The sequence below is a fragment of the Heterocephalus glaber genome, unplaced genomic scaffold (genome assembly GCF_053883595.1).
Source record: "Heterocephalus glaber isolate CG9 unplaced genomic scaffold, H.glaber_assembly_v1.0 deba00001673, whole genome shotgun sequence".
Lineage (NCBI taxonomy): Eukaryota > Metazoa > Chordata > Mammalia > Rodentia > Bathyergidae > Heterocephalus > Heterocephalus glaber.
In genome coordinates this window covers 16,598,860-16,615,520 of record NW_028258410.1, presented here as the reverse complement: position 1 = coordinate 16,615,520, position 16,661 = coordinate 16,598,860, and positions in this window count along the sequence as shown.

The following is a 16,661-nucleotide window of genomic DNA, read 5'->3' as shown; positions in this document are numbered from 1 at the left end:
AAAGAGTAGTCAAAAATGAGCCTCGTAGTGCAACAGGAGTCAGGATACAGTAGCTTAGTGTCATGTATGGAATTTTAGCTTTTTTCTGTAGGCAATGGGGAGTTATTGAGGCTCGTATCCAAATTAAAACAGCTTTCTGCTGTCCTTGAAGTTCATTCACAGCTGCCATCCAATCCACTCTCCAAAAGGCAGATTCTCTAAAAACAAACATCTAATCAAGTTGCTCCCTTACTTAAAAACATCAGATAATCATCTGAGTGTGCTTACACTTGTGGTCTCTCCTGCAGCTTCTGTGGAGTATTAGGAGGTCTTCTTCACAGAAAAGGTGGCCAAGAGCAGGTAGATATTGATACGGAGGAGATGATGGGAATTGGCTCTCACAGCTGTGGAAGCTGAGAGGTCTCACCATCTGCTACCTCCAAGCTCCAGAGCCAGCAAGGCTGGTGGTGAGATTCAGTGTGAGTCTGAAGACCTGAGAACGAGGCAAGCTGACACCAAACGAGCCATCATGTGTGGCCTGTGTGGTCCAGTTCTTGCCTCAGGTTAGGCACCTTTACTCTAAAATCACCAGGGTCTGGCCACGCTGCAGTCTTCTCTTTTGAATACAGAAGTGTAGTTTCCATCACAGGAATCCCCAACGGTTTGGTCCCTGGCTTGGACTTTTCTTTCTCTGCGTTATCAGTGAACATTCCTTCTCTGCAGTTCCCTCTCAGCTCTTATTCCACTTCCTCAAAGCAGCATGGTCTGATCCTGGTGCATTTCCTGCATAGCTCTCATTACTGACTAAAATGAACTTAGTGATAGACCTCTCCTGTGTCTGTGCTGCTAAGTACAGATGAGGCCAGGAGTTGGGAGGTAGTATGAGTCCAGGTGAGAAGTTGCTATGATGTTAGTGGTAGTAATAAAAGAAAACATTCATCTTGAGAAGATATTTGGGAGTAGAATTTTTCTTGGTGTTCTTTTGGATATAATTTTGTCTTTCTTCTTAGGTTTCTGGGTTTTAGGAACTGGATAGCTGGGGGGTATAAGATAAGCAGGTTCCAGGGAGGAAGGTTAGTTCAGTTTTGCTTATGTGGAAGCCAAGTACTTAGTGGAAAGTTACCATCTACAGAGACTTGAGAGTAATAGTCAAAGGATGGAATAGTGGTGGTCAGTTCAATGAGGTGGTGATAAAATGGTAAAAAAAAGAAAAAAAAAAGTAAGGGGACCGAGATTTTCTTTCCTTCCCAAGAGCATTTAAATAACCTTTAATATACAGTCCCTTCCCCCAAAGGCTCAGCTGTAATCCTAGATGTTAAAAATATGCAAAAAAAAAAAAAAAAAAACCCACCCAAATTTGAGTAGGCTAATGGAGGAAGGGAGAAATCCTGGAAAGAACCTGATTCCATATTCAAGTTTATGGCAAATTACTATATTTAAAGGGAGAAAATATGACTACAAATTATGAAAAACATCTTGAGTTATGTTAAAATTGTAATAGATTCTCGACTCCAAAGAACATTTTCACTCCAGAATGTATAAATGTTGCTCAGTTTTATGGCACAGGGAGACTAGAAAACCCAGCAAGCTGAGGACTTTATTAAACTCTGGACAAACTGGGGAGGATGTTTCCAGCTCTTTGAAAGAAGTGGCTGATTTTTTTTTTTTTTAACATTAAGGGAAAGAAAGCTAAAGAAAGGGCTTAAAATATCTGCATAGTGCATTTGCAGGAAGTTTAGCCTGGGTTTTTTCTTCATGGAGAAATAGAGGAAAGGTGACTTTTATTGCTGAAATTAATTTTATTGCCACACTAACTAGCCCTTTCCTCCTCATTCCCTGGTATCACACAGAGATAAAAAGGTGACGAGAAATGCCGTTTCAGCCGCCATAGCTTCTTACAGTCACCGGGGAATCTGGCAGCCCAATGTTAGGTTTATAAATATATCCCAGAAAACTGCAAAGCTCCAAACAGATACATAAAGAATGAGGAATCTGATTAAGAAATGAGCATTTATATTTTTACTGGGCTTTACTTTTAACATAAAACATCTTGAAAAAATGTTATGATTTAGCATTTATGAATGACTAGATTTTAAGAGAATTGTAATATTTTTTAGGGTGTTTCAGCTCCATGAGTTATTTCTTATAGATTCAGATAATGACATTATAAATCTTTCTGTGGAGGCAATTACTAAGGCAGAAATGGCCTATTCCCCATTGGCTTTTAGGTTCAGCTCACTGACATATTACAAGCAGGCTTACCGTGGTCATTAAAACCTGATCTGGGATTTATTGTACCTCTTTAAACTCTCGGTACTTTGAAAAGTATCGAACAGAAAGGAATACAAAGTTAAGTTACAAAGGGGGAGCAGCAAGGCAATCGGGAGACAAGCAGATTTAATTTATCCATCCAAGACCACCACAAGTATCGTGAAAATATCTGAAACTGGAGCATGAGGTTTTTGAACAGAGGCAAGAACATGGTCGCTAAGTGTGGGTTTCCACCTGAAATTCTTCGAAGTACGCGTCAGAATTGAAAGTTGAAAGGACCCTGGTGTGAAATATTGCACAGATGATGACGTGGGTTTTAAAATCTTTCCTGGAGCCTGGGGCATCACAGAAAAACAGCACTCTCTGGACAGCGCCACCTCTACCTTCTCCGACAACAAAGATCACTGCTGTGGGCCGGAATGAACGGGAGCTTTCCCATAGGCAGCCTGGATTTCCTCATTCGCTTATTTGCTTAGCTTCCCTGGCCTCCATCCTTCTGCTTGTCCTCAAATGATGACAGAATACCTTTTCCAGGAAAAGATATCCCCAACCCTGTCCCAGCAGATGTGTTGAATCCGCACCAAGGGGTGTGAATGAGAGAAAGACAATCGCAGTTGGGGTGGGTCTATCCCAAACCAGGCCAGGACAAAGACCTCTGAAGGAGGTAGGGTTTTACCTCGAACCCTTGACCATGAAAACCAAGGCCGTCACCCGAGAGTGTGCCAAGCATCCCTTCTTTGTAGGGTGGCTTATTGAACCATGTGGAGCTGCATTCTCTTGAATGAGAACAGAGGCACTTCCCAGAAACACTTTCATCACCTTGCACAAAAAGTAAATTGAAAGCTTTAGGCCTGCATCTCTCAGTCTGTCACCATTTGAGGCTTGCTGAATGAATATTATAGCCTAGCAACCAGTTCATCTCTTGTAAAGCAATATTTTATAATAAATGAACAAATAAATAAGAAAACACCAAAGTTTATAGAGAAATTGCTATAAATTTGCATTTATAGATAATTTGAAAATTGTTTTGTTTTTTTTTTATCTTGATTACCTGCTAGTAATAGGCTATGGGATTTTGCCTCATTTTAAAACATGTGTCTTGATTTCTATTTCTTGAAAACTTTTAGGAAGCTGGTAATTAAAACATTTCCTTTGCATTATTTGTTGCAAAAAATAAATTCTCATTTTAAAAAACCCTCAAATCATCCCATTGTACTGCCTGAAGCACTTTGTTTTCCATGGCTGGCTCCTTATTACACAGGGCATAACTGAAATGCCCACACTACTCCCCACACTTTAACACAGTCACCCTTGGGTTTTTTTGTAGAAGACCATAAACTTTCTGTAAGAGGCTAGATAGAAATATTGTAGGCTTTGTGGGCTATGCAGCCTCAGCTGGAACAACTCAATTCTCCATTCTAGTACAAAAGCAGTCGCTGACAACCTGTAAGCAAACCAGCTTGTCTGTGGACTAATAAAACTTTATTTACAGAAACAGCCTGTGGGCCATAGTTCGATAGCCCCTGCTTTAAGAGGATTTAATGTTAGAATTTGGGGGGAAGGGGGCATTTATTTATTTATTTTCCAGATTTTTGAGGATTTCTTCAACGGACTGATATTTATGAGGCCAGCAATGAGATCTATTTAGCAATCTCCCGCTATAGGTAATAGATGTAATCCATCACTATATCCTGAGCAAATAAGAGCTAATGCATATTACATTTTCCATAGATATCTGCTAAATAAATGAACCAAAATTTCCCCCGGAAGGAGTATTAGTGTCATTGTAGTCTACTGTTTGGAATCACGATGCTAGCCTGTACCTTTTCTGGAAACTTCGTAAAATAATACCTAGTTATTAAAAACAATGAAGACCTTTGATTTACTTGCTAAACAAAATGTTGAAGTTAAATTATTTAGAGTTAATTTGGGATTTTTCTTGTGGTTGGTTCAAGTTCTTAGTTCAGCATTCATTTGGGCTAGGTTGAATCTGATTTAAAATTTTGACAACGAATCGTTTGAAAAATTTCGTGTAAATATCACAGATCTTGAAACTGCTCTCTATTTTTAGAATCTGTAACTCATGACACAGTGGAAAGGCACTCAGCTCTGAAGAGTGTCATGAGTTCTCATGGAGACAGCCACTGCTATCACAGTGTCATTCACTGTCTTTGTAATGTTCCGGCCAGTCCATATGTTTGACTGAAGCGTAATGTAGTTAATCTCATAGAGTGGTTCTATTTCCTGCCACTTCGAGATGTTAAAAACCCTTCCTCCAGATTCGGACATTCTTTATTCTTCATTCTTTATTCTCTGTAGTAGCTGTCACTGCCCATTAAGACTCATTTCTGATTGAAGAAGGCTTTTGCAGGCAGCAGCAATCTTCGACATCACTCTAGGCCACTGCCGACATACAGATCTACACTTGAACTTCTAAGATTGTGCTAGCTCTGGTGACTATCTTATCTACTGGGGAGTTATTGGTGGGTGACAGAGCATGAAGTTTGAACAAAAGCCTTTGGCGGGAATCAGTCTGTTCATGACTATACTAGCTTCAGATTGATATTTATCTCCTTATTACCCTTGGCAGAGTTGGAATGGTGGGTCCAACCTCTTTCCTTATATCAGGAATTGTGGTAAGGTTTTCATTATGACATTCTGTTCCATGAAATGAGACTAATAAGGGGTATCTCATAGTAGGACCCATTGTCTTTGTCACTTACTTGGTCCAGTCATGAAATAATTCCTAAGTATCTCAGCTATTCAGATTCTTCTCTAAAATTGACAAGTTGAGAAGAAATCCTCTTCCCACTGGATTTGGGCTCCAGTAGTGATCCTAGGAAAGACGAGTCCACCATATTGAAAAATACATGCAAGCATAAATAAGCAAGACCTAAAGTAGAAGAAAAAAGAGAGCCTAGAAGCCATGGTTTGAGCTTCTAGATCCACTCTTACCCAAAGATAAGTCTACCTCTGAACTTCCAGTTGTAAAAACCATTCATCCCCTCACCTTTTTTTAAACCTAACTTTTGATTTGATTGTCATTTGCAATCAAAATAATTCTATCTAATGTAGTTATTTTCCATTATTCCTAATTATCTGTTCCCCTAACCCATAGCACTATGGAATTATGGAATAAATTTTTACTATAAGAAATACCTTTTGAGCTGCAGTTGAATGAGTTCTCTGTAATTTAATTCTACATACTCATTTTGGTGGATCTGAATAAAAGGTGAAGGCATAATTCAATTGCCCACAGAAATCTGTTTCTTATGTAGATATGCTCCAGCCCCTTCTCTTGAAATACTGAATTATTAGATTTATTTGCAGTAGACAAGTATGTATTGAAACAGACTAAAATAAACAAAACAAAACATCTCCTTCTAGGTAGGCCTGATTGAAAAACCACAGATCTATAGACTCTGTGACTTATTTATTTTATATTAGTAGTATTTTTATTGGTTTGTCGTCTTGGGTACTACAAATTATTTGTACTGAAGTCTCTTTTGATAGGTAAAAGCCTCAGTAGAACTCAGCTTGGGTCATGTGCTCATTAAAAATATTCATAGCGGCCAAAGATAAAGAAAACTTTATTTGGTGTGACCTGAGTTATTCATCTTTGGAGCAAGGAAGTTATGTTGTCTACCTCACTACCCCGTGTGAATTAACCAGTATCTATTTGTGAGGTGGAGGCCACCTGTCTCCAAAGAGAGGGATATTCAGAAGACTAAGGAAATCCATGTATAATTCTCTTATCTGATACTTAAATTCCCTATATAAGAACAATGCATGGCAGACTTTTTGAGCAATTTCTATGTGTCAAGTTCTGTTTCATTTTTTGTACAGATATTATATAACTTTCACAATAACTCCATGTACTGAGTGCTTGAGTTCCCTGCACTATAGATGAGAACACTGAGGCATAGATATAATGAAAACTGCCCCAGATCACAAATGAGAGTGGCTATGGCCAGACCCAGGCAATCAGGCATTATTTAGAAGCACATCAGCACACCACAACCACAGGTGAACAATCTGTGCTTCTAAATAATGTTTTATTGGGGCATAGCTGCATTAATTTATGTAGTTTCTGTGTCTGTTTTCACTTTAAAGTGGCAAGGTCAGTTGTGACAAAGCCCACAAAAGAAAATACTATTGACTTGACTTTTATACATAAAATACCAATCTCTCTCACCAACTCCTGAGCCAGGCGACATATCAGCCAATTTTTTTTAAACAGTTTTGAGTCAAGAGACCCATCAGTTCTTGGATAGCCTACTGCATATCTGGATACAGGGAACATTTGTACTTAATTTTAGCTAACCATCATCTCAAAGCCTTTTTTAGACTTAAAGAATCTCTCATAATATGTCTTGGTGGGAAGTAGAGTCCACAAGCCAGATATAAGTTCAGGCATCAAGTATGTATTTCCCTGGATCCCTTTCAGCTAAGCTCGTAACATAAACTCAAAATCTAGGATTGGCCAACCATACCATCTCATACCGTTAAGCCTGAAACATTGCAAAGGCGGAACAATGTAACCTTCCTGATTGCGTTAGCCAATAAGTTCAAGAATCTTGTATGAGATAACTTTTGGATTCTCAGGAAAGGCAGGGCTACCTTCAGCTCCTTAAAATAATTCTGGTTTGGGGGCCAGGGATTTAGCTCAGTGGTTTCGCTGCCTGCTGCTCAAACGCAGGGACCCAAGTTCAATCCCTGGTACCAAAAAAATAATAATAATAATTCTGGTTTTGACATTAATATAATCGCTGAGAAATTATCAAGTTTGATGACTCTCCCTTCTAGGAATTATTTTTAGAGATTAGTACGTGAGACACTTTGGCACTCCATGATCTTCATCTCTGACTTTACCTTCTAGCTGTGGAATTAGCAGATCTTTTGCATGCTAGCTTTTGTTTAGGTTTTGGAATTTTGTTTTTGTTTATCTGATTGTTTGCTATTGTGTTTTTACATATGTAGGGTAAGAATAAACATGGAAACATTTTGTTTAACCAAATTCTTCTGGATCTTGGAAAGAACAAGTCCAATCATTGTCATTTAAAACATACTTTTCTATAAGATTTATCCAATTTCTCATTCATTCCATTGTAGAGTTGGAAAGATATTCCAATATGGAGTAGAAGGATCAGACTACTCTGTAGCTTCCATGGATACCTTTCAATACAGGCAGATCAAGAAAGCAAATGGATCAGTGGATTTCTGAAGAACATAATGAGCAGAGGGGGAAAGGATGCTGTGCAATTCTAGCACTTCCTCTACCCATTTTGAGACACTTGCCACTTTCTGTCCTCCCTTTCTGTGTGATAGAGATTTCCTCCTGGACTTGCCCAATTAGCATCTAGAATATAAGATCTGAGATCCTCTCTGTCTTGGCTCTCGAGCTGATGGGAAAATGCCTGGTAGAAGTTTGTACCGAGAGCTTGGTTGCCCTTGTTCCTTGAATGACAACTTGACACTCCCTTACCCCTACACTATTCAGTCATAAATACACGACTGGGTGAAAGCTCTGCCATGCAGCAGACACTGCAGTGCGGGTAACACCGAGTTGAGACTGGGGTCACATTCTTCGATTTGAATATGAGTCTAGCTTGTTGTTCATTTAAAAGAAAAGAGAATGGGGGAGATTCCAATCTGCTGGGTGAGCACTCAGTGTCTCAGCCATCTAGCACATGATTTAAAGCTGTCATACTATTCATTTACTGCACAAATACTCATTTTCTGCCATTTGTGTGACTCCCTTCATCTGACTTCATTGAACCAGAATAAATGTAACATTCCTGTCCTCATGGAGCTTGAAATCTCACTGGGGGTCCCATGAAAAGACTGAAGAAAAGACAATTGATGACAGAGTTATGAATTGTGATCATGGACGAGAAAGAAGCCAACAGGAGACTGAGCATGGAATTCAGGTGGAGAGCAGAGGGAGGAGGTCAGGCAAAGTCTGGCAGGGAAAGTGACCTCTCCTTGGGGGCAAGAGAACAGCAAACAGCAGGAATCAGAGAGCACGTGAAATGAGCCAGAATCTCCCCATGCAACTTATGCCTCAGCAGTTGCAATCCTGTGATGCTGACTGACTCACAGAGCAAGTGACAAGAGGTCTGGAAAGTCATCCCACCTGTGACTTCCAGGTGCCAGGGTATGTGAATGTGTGCTTTCTGGGGCTGTTTTGTTTTTCCATGTCCTCATTTTCCTAATGCTATCACGTAGCTGCCTTACCTGAATGCCAGTCACTAAATGAGGCAGCAGCTCTGGATCCGGGGAAACAAAGGGAATGGTTGCCATAGTAACAGAGGCCACCAGAAGCCCTGCGAAAAATTCCTCCTCCTCCTGCTCTCCAGATCCCTCTCTCCAGGAGTCATGCAGAGCCCTCAGCATCAGAGCAGCCTTCCCAGCTGTGGGGCATGGAGGGTCTTTACCAAAGGGCCCCACCTCGTTTGCCGACCATACCCCTTTCTAGAGTTGAGGAAAGTTACTCGGTTCTGAGCATAGAAGACAGAAAAGAAACAGGTCAGATGTTTGTAGAGTGGACCCCTTTGGAATTATTTTGGTACCTGACATGGTACCAAACGTGATTCTACTTACTTGGTACCTGACACTACTTACCAGGCAAATTTGCAGTGCTCCTCACAGTTCAGTAATAGGAGTCCTTGCCCAAAATTCTGTGACTGATCATTGCTCCCACTCTTGGGAAGTGATTTTTTTAAAAAAAATGTTCATGTTCTGATCAATTTTAACAGATCAGGATATCTGTAAAAAGATAATGGTTGACAGCAAATGAATTGAAGTTGTTTTAATTGGAACAAAGTTCCCTTGTGAGAATTTAATATTTTTCTTTTATTGACATTTCCAGGAATCCATCCCAGATAAGTTGAGATTTCCTTATGAAATGCCATTTTCTCCTGCCTTTTCATACTCAGAAAGTACTCCTATTTTTGAGTGTAGCTAAAGTCCTATTTAGTTTATACCTTCTCCATTCTGGTCCTCAGGCATCTTGGACACTTCCCTGAAATGTTGGCTCCTACTTGGACCATTGCTACTCATATTTGCAATCGTGTTTAGGAGCACACTAAAGAGGTATTAGTTAAGGCATAGAATTTAGAATCATGTGGAACTGTTCTACTACTAGCTCCATCCCTTATGTTTCTTACTTACTGTCTGGGGTCAAATTTTGGGCAAGTTACTTGATTAGACTCAGTTGTCACATTTGCATTTATCTCTTTCCTACCATTATGGTGACAATTGAGTCAAGGCACCTTAGATGTTTAGCTCAGAGTCATTCACTACACCTGCTGCAATGAGGGTGTGAAGGCGCCTACCTTACCTGCCCAACAGGTCTCCCAGGGGTGGTGGTCAGCACCTCTCTGTTATTCCCCCCTTTCCCAAAGAGCACTTGATGACATTTGACACAATAATTGATTAAAAATATCCTTGAAGGGCAGGGGATTTAGCTCAGTGGTGCTGCCGCCTGCCTTGAAAGCAAAAGGTCCCAAGTTCGATCCCTGGTACAAAAAAACAAAACAAAACAAAACAAGATTCTTGAAGATAATTAAATTAATTTCATTAGTTAATCAGTTTATTTCTCCTTCATTCCAACTGAAAAAGGAAGTGGAGGAGGGATAAAGTATTAAATTACAGGTCACCGCAGTTAGGAACAGTGTATTCATCTCAGTCTCTCCACTTCAAAGTTTGAATGGGAATTTCAAGAAAAAGGGCAGTAATTTGATGTGTGACAGCCACACTGTAAGTCCTTTTATGCTTCAATTAGCAAAGTGCTTTACATTTCCTACCCACCCTCCATAACAGGCTGGAGGCAAATGAGAGCTTCTCACTTGTGCTACTTTCCTAGCTCCGCAGTTGTGAAGCGCAGCTCTGTAGAGATTCCTCAGCACAAGTGATCAGGAAGCCAATGTGTACAAAAGCCAAGAGGAATGTGCAGGAGCCTTCTCAGCATGGTGTCTCAGCCTTGGAACCATTTCCAACTGTCTTCTGCCTAGGTTTTAAGTGGGATGCCTTTTCCTTCAAAAGTGCTCTCCTGAGAGTGCTGTTATAGACAGGCGCTCCAGTCTCGAAGGAAGACACAAGGGTCTTGTGCAAGCAGGGCTTGTTCTGAGGAAGGCAGCCAGTGAGGGTCCACTGAGGATGCTCTTTACTCTGGCTGCCGATCGAGGCCCCCTAGAGGTCTATGAGTTGTGTTTTTTTGGACTAGAGTGTTCCCAGGTTTGATATATTGCTCTGATAAATCAAGTTCTGTTTTGGGGAAGGGAATGAGGTATGTATGTAGGTAGCTGTAGGGGACAAGGTAAGAATAATGGAGACCTTAAAATATATTGTTTGAATTTGTTTTACAATGTGGAAGAATGACAATTTCTTTGATGTAATTAACAGTAAATAAGTATATCATGTATGTGAAGTCAGAGTAACATTAACATTTATCTGAGCATTAAGTAAACTATCAGGTGTGATACTATATTTTACTGAGAAATGCACACAGAGAAAGGCAGAGCTCTTAAGTACATTGTTCTATGAATTTTGACAAATGTGTGCATCTATGTAACCAACATTGAATCAAGGTTTAGATCAGAAGTTGATGCATTGCCACCTGTAGGTTGGACTGCTTTCAGTGGCCTGTGAGAGAACACCCTTTACATCTTTAAAGAATTATTTTAAATGAAAATATAAAGAAGAGTCAACAAAGATTATATGTCAACTTCAAAGTCTAAAGTATTTGCTGTCTGGCCTTTGTCTTGTTTTTCTTTCTTTCTTTCTTTTTTTTTTTTTTTTGGTACTGGAGATCAAACTTGGGACCTTGCGCTTGCCAGGCAGGTGCTGGAACCACTGAGCTAAATCCCCGGCCCATGTCTGGCCTTTTTCTGAAAACTTTTTCTAACTACTACAAGGTGTAACCACTGCACTAGAGAGTTTCCTCATATTCCACCTGTCAAAGCCAAGGTCTATTCTATTTTCTGTTTCCATAGATTACTTTGCCTGTTTTTGAATTCATAGAAATGCAACCATGTACCCTGTTCTGTTAAGGAGCTGGATTCTTCCATGGGGTGTTTCTGAAATTCACTAGTATTGGTTTGCATATCAGTAGCTCAATGTTTTTCATTGCTGAGTGGCATTCCATTTTATGAACAATTTACTCTAGGGCTGATGGACATTTGGGTTGTTTCCATTTATTGTTTTTCTGGTCTGAATATAGGTGCGATAAACATTCTTGTCTTTTAATACATGTCAGTTTTTATTTCTTTTGAGTAATGATCTAGAAGGGGAATCTCTGAGTCATACAGTAGGTGGATGAACTTTATAAGAAACTGCCAGCTGGGTGGAGACACTAGGAGTGTTGGCTGCCTCTCCTGTCAGAAATGTGTGAAAGGTCTGGTGGTTCTGTGACCTACAGCACCTGGATGCCCCCGTCTTTAATTTCAGCCATGTTGGCGAGTGGAGACACTGTTCTTAAGTTCATTGCTCTAAACAAAGCTATTTAATCCCGCAGTGGCCGTTGGAGATAGATGCTATTGCAGGCTGAGTGTCCTTAACCCTAATATCTGAAACCTGAAAGACTCCAAAATCTAAAACTTTTGGAGAAGCAACATGATGCAACAAGCAGAAAATTCAACACCGTGGAACTTTGTCTCAGGCGCAAAATTATGAAACCTATTGCATAAGATTATCTCCGTCTATGTGTATGAAGTCTGTATGAAACATAAATAAAGTGCATGTTTAGACTCTGTTCCCGTCCCCCAATACCTCATTGTGTTCACGCATATATTCCAAAATTCAAAAAATCTAAAATCCTAAACAGTGCTGATCCCAAACATTTCAGAGAAGGAATACTCAACTTATATCTGTATTTTAGAGTTAAGAAAGCTACGGTGCCCAGGAATTAAGGAATTGCCTGTGTTACACAGCAGGTAATAGACCCCAAATGCATGCGTGTTGAGCTCCTACATTGTTCTGCCTTATAAGTCCTTGAAGTTGTATCAGCTGGCACATAGCAGGTGGGGACAGCTGACAGGAGTGTTGCCTGGGACTGCACAGGTCCCCTGTGCTTAGGTACAGAGTGGCACTTAACTCTTCAAGCAGCCAGGTGTGGCACCTTTTTCTACTTTGCACAAAGGGCCTGCATTGCTAGCCATGACTCTTATAGGTGCCTAACACATGTTAGTTGAATGAATACCTTGTATGAAAACTTCTTGCTGTTTATTTAGCATTATAGAAAATGAGAAGTTCTTTGTATATTTGGGTAGGTATTCAAAATTAGTCCAAAAGTATTCTCAGAGTTCGTGTGTAAAGAAATATCAATGCTTTGTTTATTGATTTTATCGATGTTTATCTTTATTTTATTCACAGAACATAAAATTAACTATTTTGAAATGAACGATTCAGTGGCATTTGTGACATGACCGTGCTGTGCTATCATTATGTCTCTCTGGCTCTAAAATGTGTCCATCCCCCCCAAGGAACCCTGTACCCATGGGCAGTCACTTCCCATCCATCCCCAGCTTTCCTGGCTCTTCATCCGCTCATATTCCTCTAGCTCGACCTATATGGGATGGCTCATATAAATAAATAGAATCATGTAGGAGGTGATGTTCTAGGTCTGGCTTCTTTAGGTTGACATAGTTTTTAAGGTTCACCCACACTGTGGCATGTGTTGGTATGTCATTCCTTATGATGGCCAAATAATTTCCATTATAAATCTAGATCACAGTTTGATTATGTATTTGTCCATTAACGGCCCTTTGGGTTGCTTCTGCAAGTCTTTTGTTTATTGTGAATGGCACTATTATAGATAGGTGTACCTGCATTTGTTAGAGTATCTGTTTTCAGTTTTTTTGAGGGGCATACACATGAGCAGCATTTTTGAAACTGTAACCTACAGAGATACAAGGAGATGTTTAGTACTGGTGGAGGTGACAGTGGAAGACTCTAAGAATGTGGATCACTGTATGTTTCCTTTACTCATGTATCAAGAGAAACATCTCTCTGAGGTTAATATGAAGGAAGCATCACTTGGAATGTGCTTATCTATGTGGGAAAAAGTGACCAGTATTGTATTTCAAAACTCAGAGAAACCTGTAGAAATCGACTGACTAAAGACGCTCCACTGAGAAGCAGAGATGGCAGAGGCCTCTCTGTGGAGTCAGTTTCCCCAAGCTTTGTAGAGCATTTTGCCTGACATTGCATCGAAGGCTGCCCTGGATTGAGTGTGCCTCCTTTCTAGCTTCTTTTCAGGTTAGGATTCCAGATACCCAGTTATATTTGAATTTTAGAGGAGCAACAAATGATATTTAACAGCGATGTGCCCCCAATATTGCATGATTTGTTCTTTATCTAATATTCAAATCCTGCATTTTTATTGGCTAAATCTGGCAACCCCATTTCTTGTGGCCCAGAAAAGGTATCTCATCAGCAGCGACTTGGAGGAGAAACTGCAGGCGAAGACGCTTTGCTCGCTCGTTTCCCTGTGTGAGCACCATTTCCCTTTTTATATAAATAATGTAAAAATTTGGAGATAAAGTATGTGGGGCATAAGGAAGGTGAAATGGAGCCTTTACAAAGTAAAGTGCTTTCTCTCTGGCCCTGGTTCATTAGTGAAACCTAGTGGTTTAAATTACCCAGCTAACCTCTTCCACCACTGGAAGATTATAAATCAAGTAGGTGGCCACTACCTGAAGCACTTGTAGGGCCTTTGCAGAATGTTCTCATCAAGCTAAGAGGGGCAGAAAATTTCCTATTACTGTGCCATGCATAAATGGTAATGCTTGAACCTCCACTTACGGCGTATTACCTCTGCACAATTCACTTGCTAAAATAAAAGAAACAAAATTGGAACATGTTCACTACTTTGCATGACAGAGGAATAAATAAGATGGCGGGTCTCTGCACCAACCAGCTACATGATCCACTAAATGTCGACGGATGAAAACTAACGCATTCCAACACAACAGAAGTACTGGACCTGTTTATCTGTCTGTCTTTCCCCCTTTATTTTTGTCTGTCTCTGTGCCTTTATTTTGTGTGAAATTTTGAGAGATGAATTCCATTTTCTATTAATTCAATGGCTGTCATATCGCATTACATCATGCAGCTCGGATCACAACAATGAGATGTTAGGGTTTAAATTAATAATATTGCAACACATCACTTGATAAAGTGATGTGCTTAATCCTATCTAGCCTGCTCAGGTAGCTTGACTTCTGCCCAGTGCCTTGAATCTGCAGACTGCAGTGGAATTATTCAAGTTCAATTGCAAACAACCTATAATTGTGAGCTGAGTACTTGAGCTTCATGGTAGAAAGCATTAATTTAATATGCTGGTGAGATTTAACAAGCTTGGTTTAAAAATTTTTTTAAATAAAAAAGTTGGAGAACAGGGAAGCAGGGACTTTGAGGTTTCTGAGCAGCATTTTCTAGTCCTAGAAACACCCCCAGCAGATAGCTGTTGTATGAACAATTGCTTTACACGCGGTGTCAGCCAAGGCCACCGGGAAAGCGGGACACGAGTGGGTGGGGACAGAGGTAAGAGGAGATCCTCTGAAGGAACTGGACTGGGTGAAGTGTTCAGAATACATTTCTGCACTCATTAATTGGAGAGTAACCTCCACTCCCACCACTACCACCAGAGGACTGGAGTGTGAAGACAGAACCCAAATGATGCCACATATGAAAAGGAATAACATCAGATGCCCAAAGAGGAAAATGAGTCCAGGGCTCATCAAAAATACTCCTCACCCAAAGCAGATTGTCCTCACAGGACTTGGCTTTTTCATGTGCACTTTTCCTGTGAAGACAGAACAAAGTAATTCATAGCCATTCATTTTGGGAACTGTGGGAGGCACCTTGGAGACTCAAACAACTGGCCAGGGGCGCGAAGAGGAAAAGGCTGTGAAGAGAGGGCTCTGCGGATTCACCTTCGTCTCACCCTCCCACTGTGTCCCCACTGCTCCCTGAGCCCCCGTTACCCTCCTCCGGCCGGATCCATTTCCAAGCAGCAGCAGCAGCAGCAGCAGCAGCGCAAGGAGCCAGGCAGGCAAGATTTGTCGGTGGCCTTCATTAAGGTGGGTTGCCAATTGTCAAATTAGTTTCTGCCCAACCTGCTGAGTGAGAATGCAAATCCACCACCCCTGGCGCTCCTCATTTGCAGTTATTGATTCATGTTTGACTGTGAGTTCAAAAAACGTTGTCTTTGAAGCTTCCCCGTCTATGCTTGGCTTCTCAGTCCAGGTGGCTCAGGGATCCCTGGCATGCATTTTGATCTTTGTATTCCCAATGCCAAGGCGGGTCATTTCAGGTAACATAAAGTGAGATACAATCAGAAAGGATTTGGAAATAAAGTCTTTGCCTTGTCACATTAATGCGGTCCTATCAAGTGGCAGTTTATCAAGAGCCACCTCACAAGGTTTTAATGAGCATGCTGCCTGTTCTTGTACAATACTAATTAATCCCATTTTTTCACACTGCTGTGATTGCTTCATGAAACCCACATTGTTTTATACTCGCTAGCAAAGCGGCTCTTACTGATTAAATCTCCTTGCCTGCGATGGGGCCTGACAACTGAATTATACCTTGCTCAAAATAATAATGGGTATCAGCTAATAAATACGGTTTAACACACACAAAACTATGCAGCCAAAATCACACCACAAAATAGGAGTTTGACTTATAGGCTCAGCAGTGTTTCATTAAACATCTGTATTATAATTCACTGGTTTTCCAACTGATGTAATAACTTAATTGATGAGAACAAAGACAGGCTTATTTATTCCCCCAATTGCTTGCTTCTTGACTAACGTTTTTCCTGGGTGTTATTGTGGAAATAAATATGCAATATTCTTTTTATAGAAGTCTAATTTAGGTCCTTTTTTCCCCTTATTGAGAAGTCAGCATCACCATCTGTATCTGACAAGTTTGTGCTGTTTTGCAAGGGAAGCATTTTGGTAAGCGGGGTGGTGGCATTGCCCCTGACGTTCACATGAGCCAGCAGAGGTCAGTGGGCAGGATCCAGTCTCCCACCCTCCCTGAGTAACTATCCACAGGCTTTCTTCATGAGGGTAAAAATTTGCTCAAATAGAACACACACACACATACACACACACCCTCTTCCAGTGCCTTAAATTAATTCCAACAGGACCGAGTTGCTTTTGCACGGCTCACAAATGCTGTAGACACTCCTCTCCAGCCAGTGTCTTCCCATCTCCCTTTCAATGGCACCAGGGTTGAGTGAGTTTCGTAAGAATATCACACCCAGCATTTTTCTCTGCATAAGGCATGTACTTGCTGGAGCTAGAAGTAAAAATTGAGGGGACTTTGTTGCCCCTGCAGCTTAGGGTGTGTGCCTTTCATACCAGCGATTTAATAATATGCAAAGAGAACCAGTGCGCTGT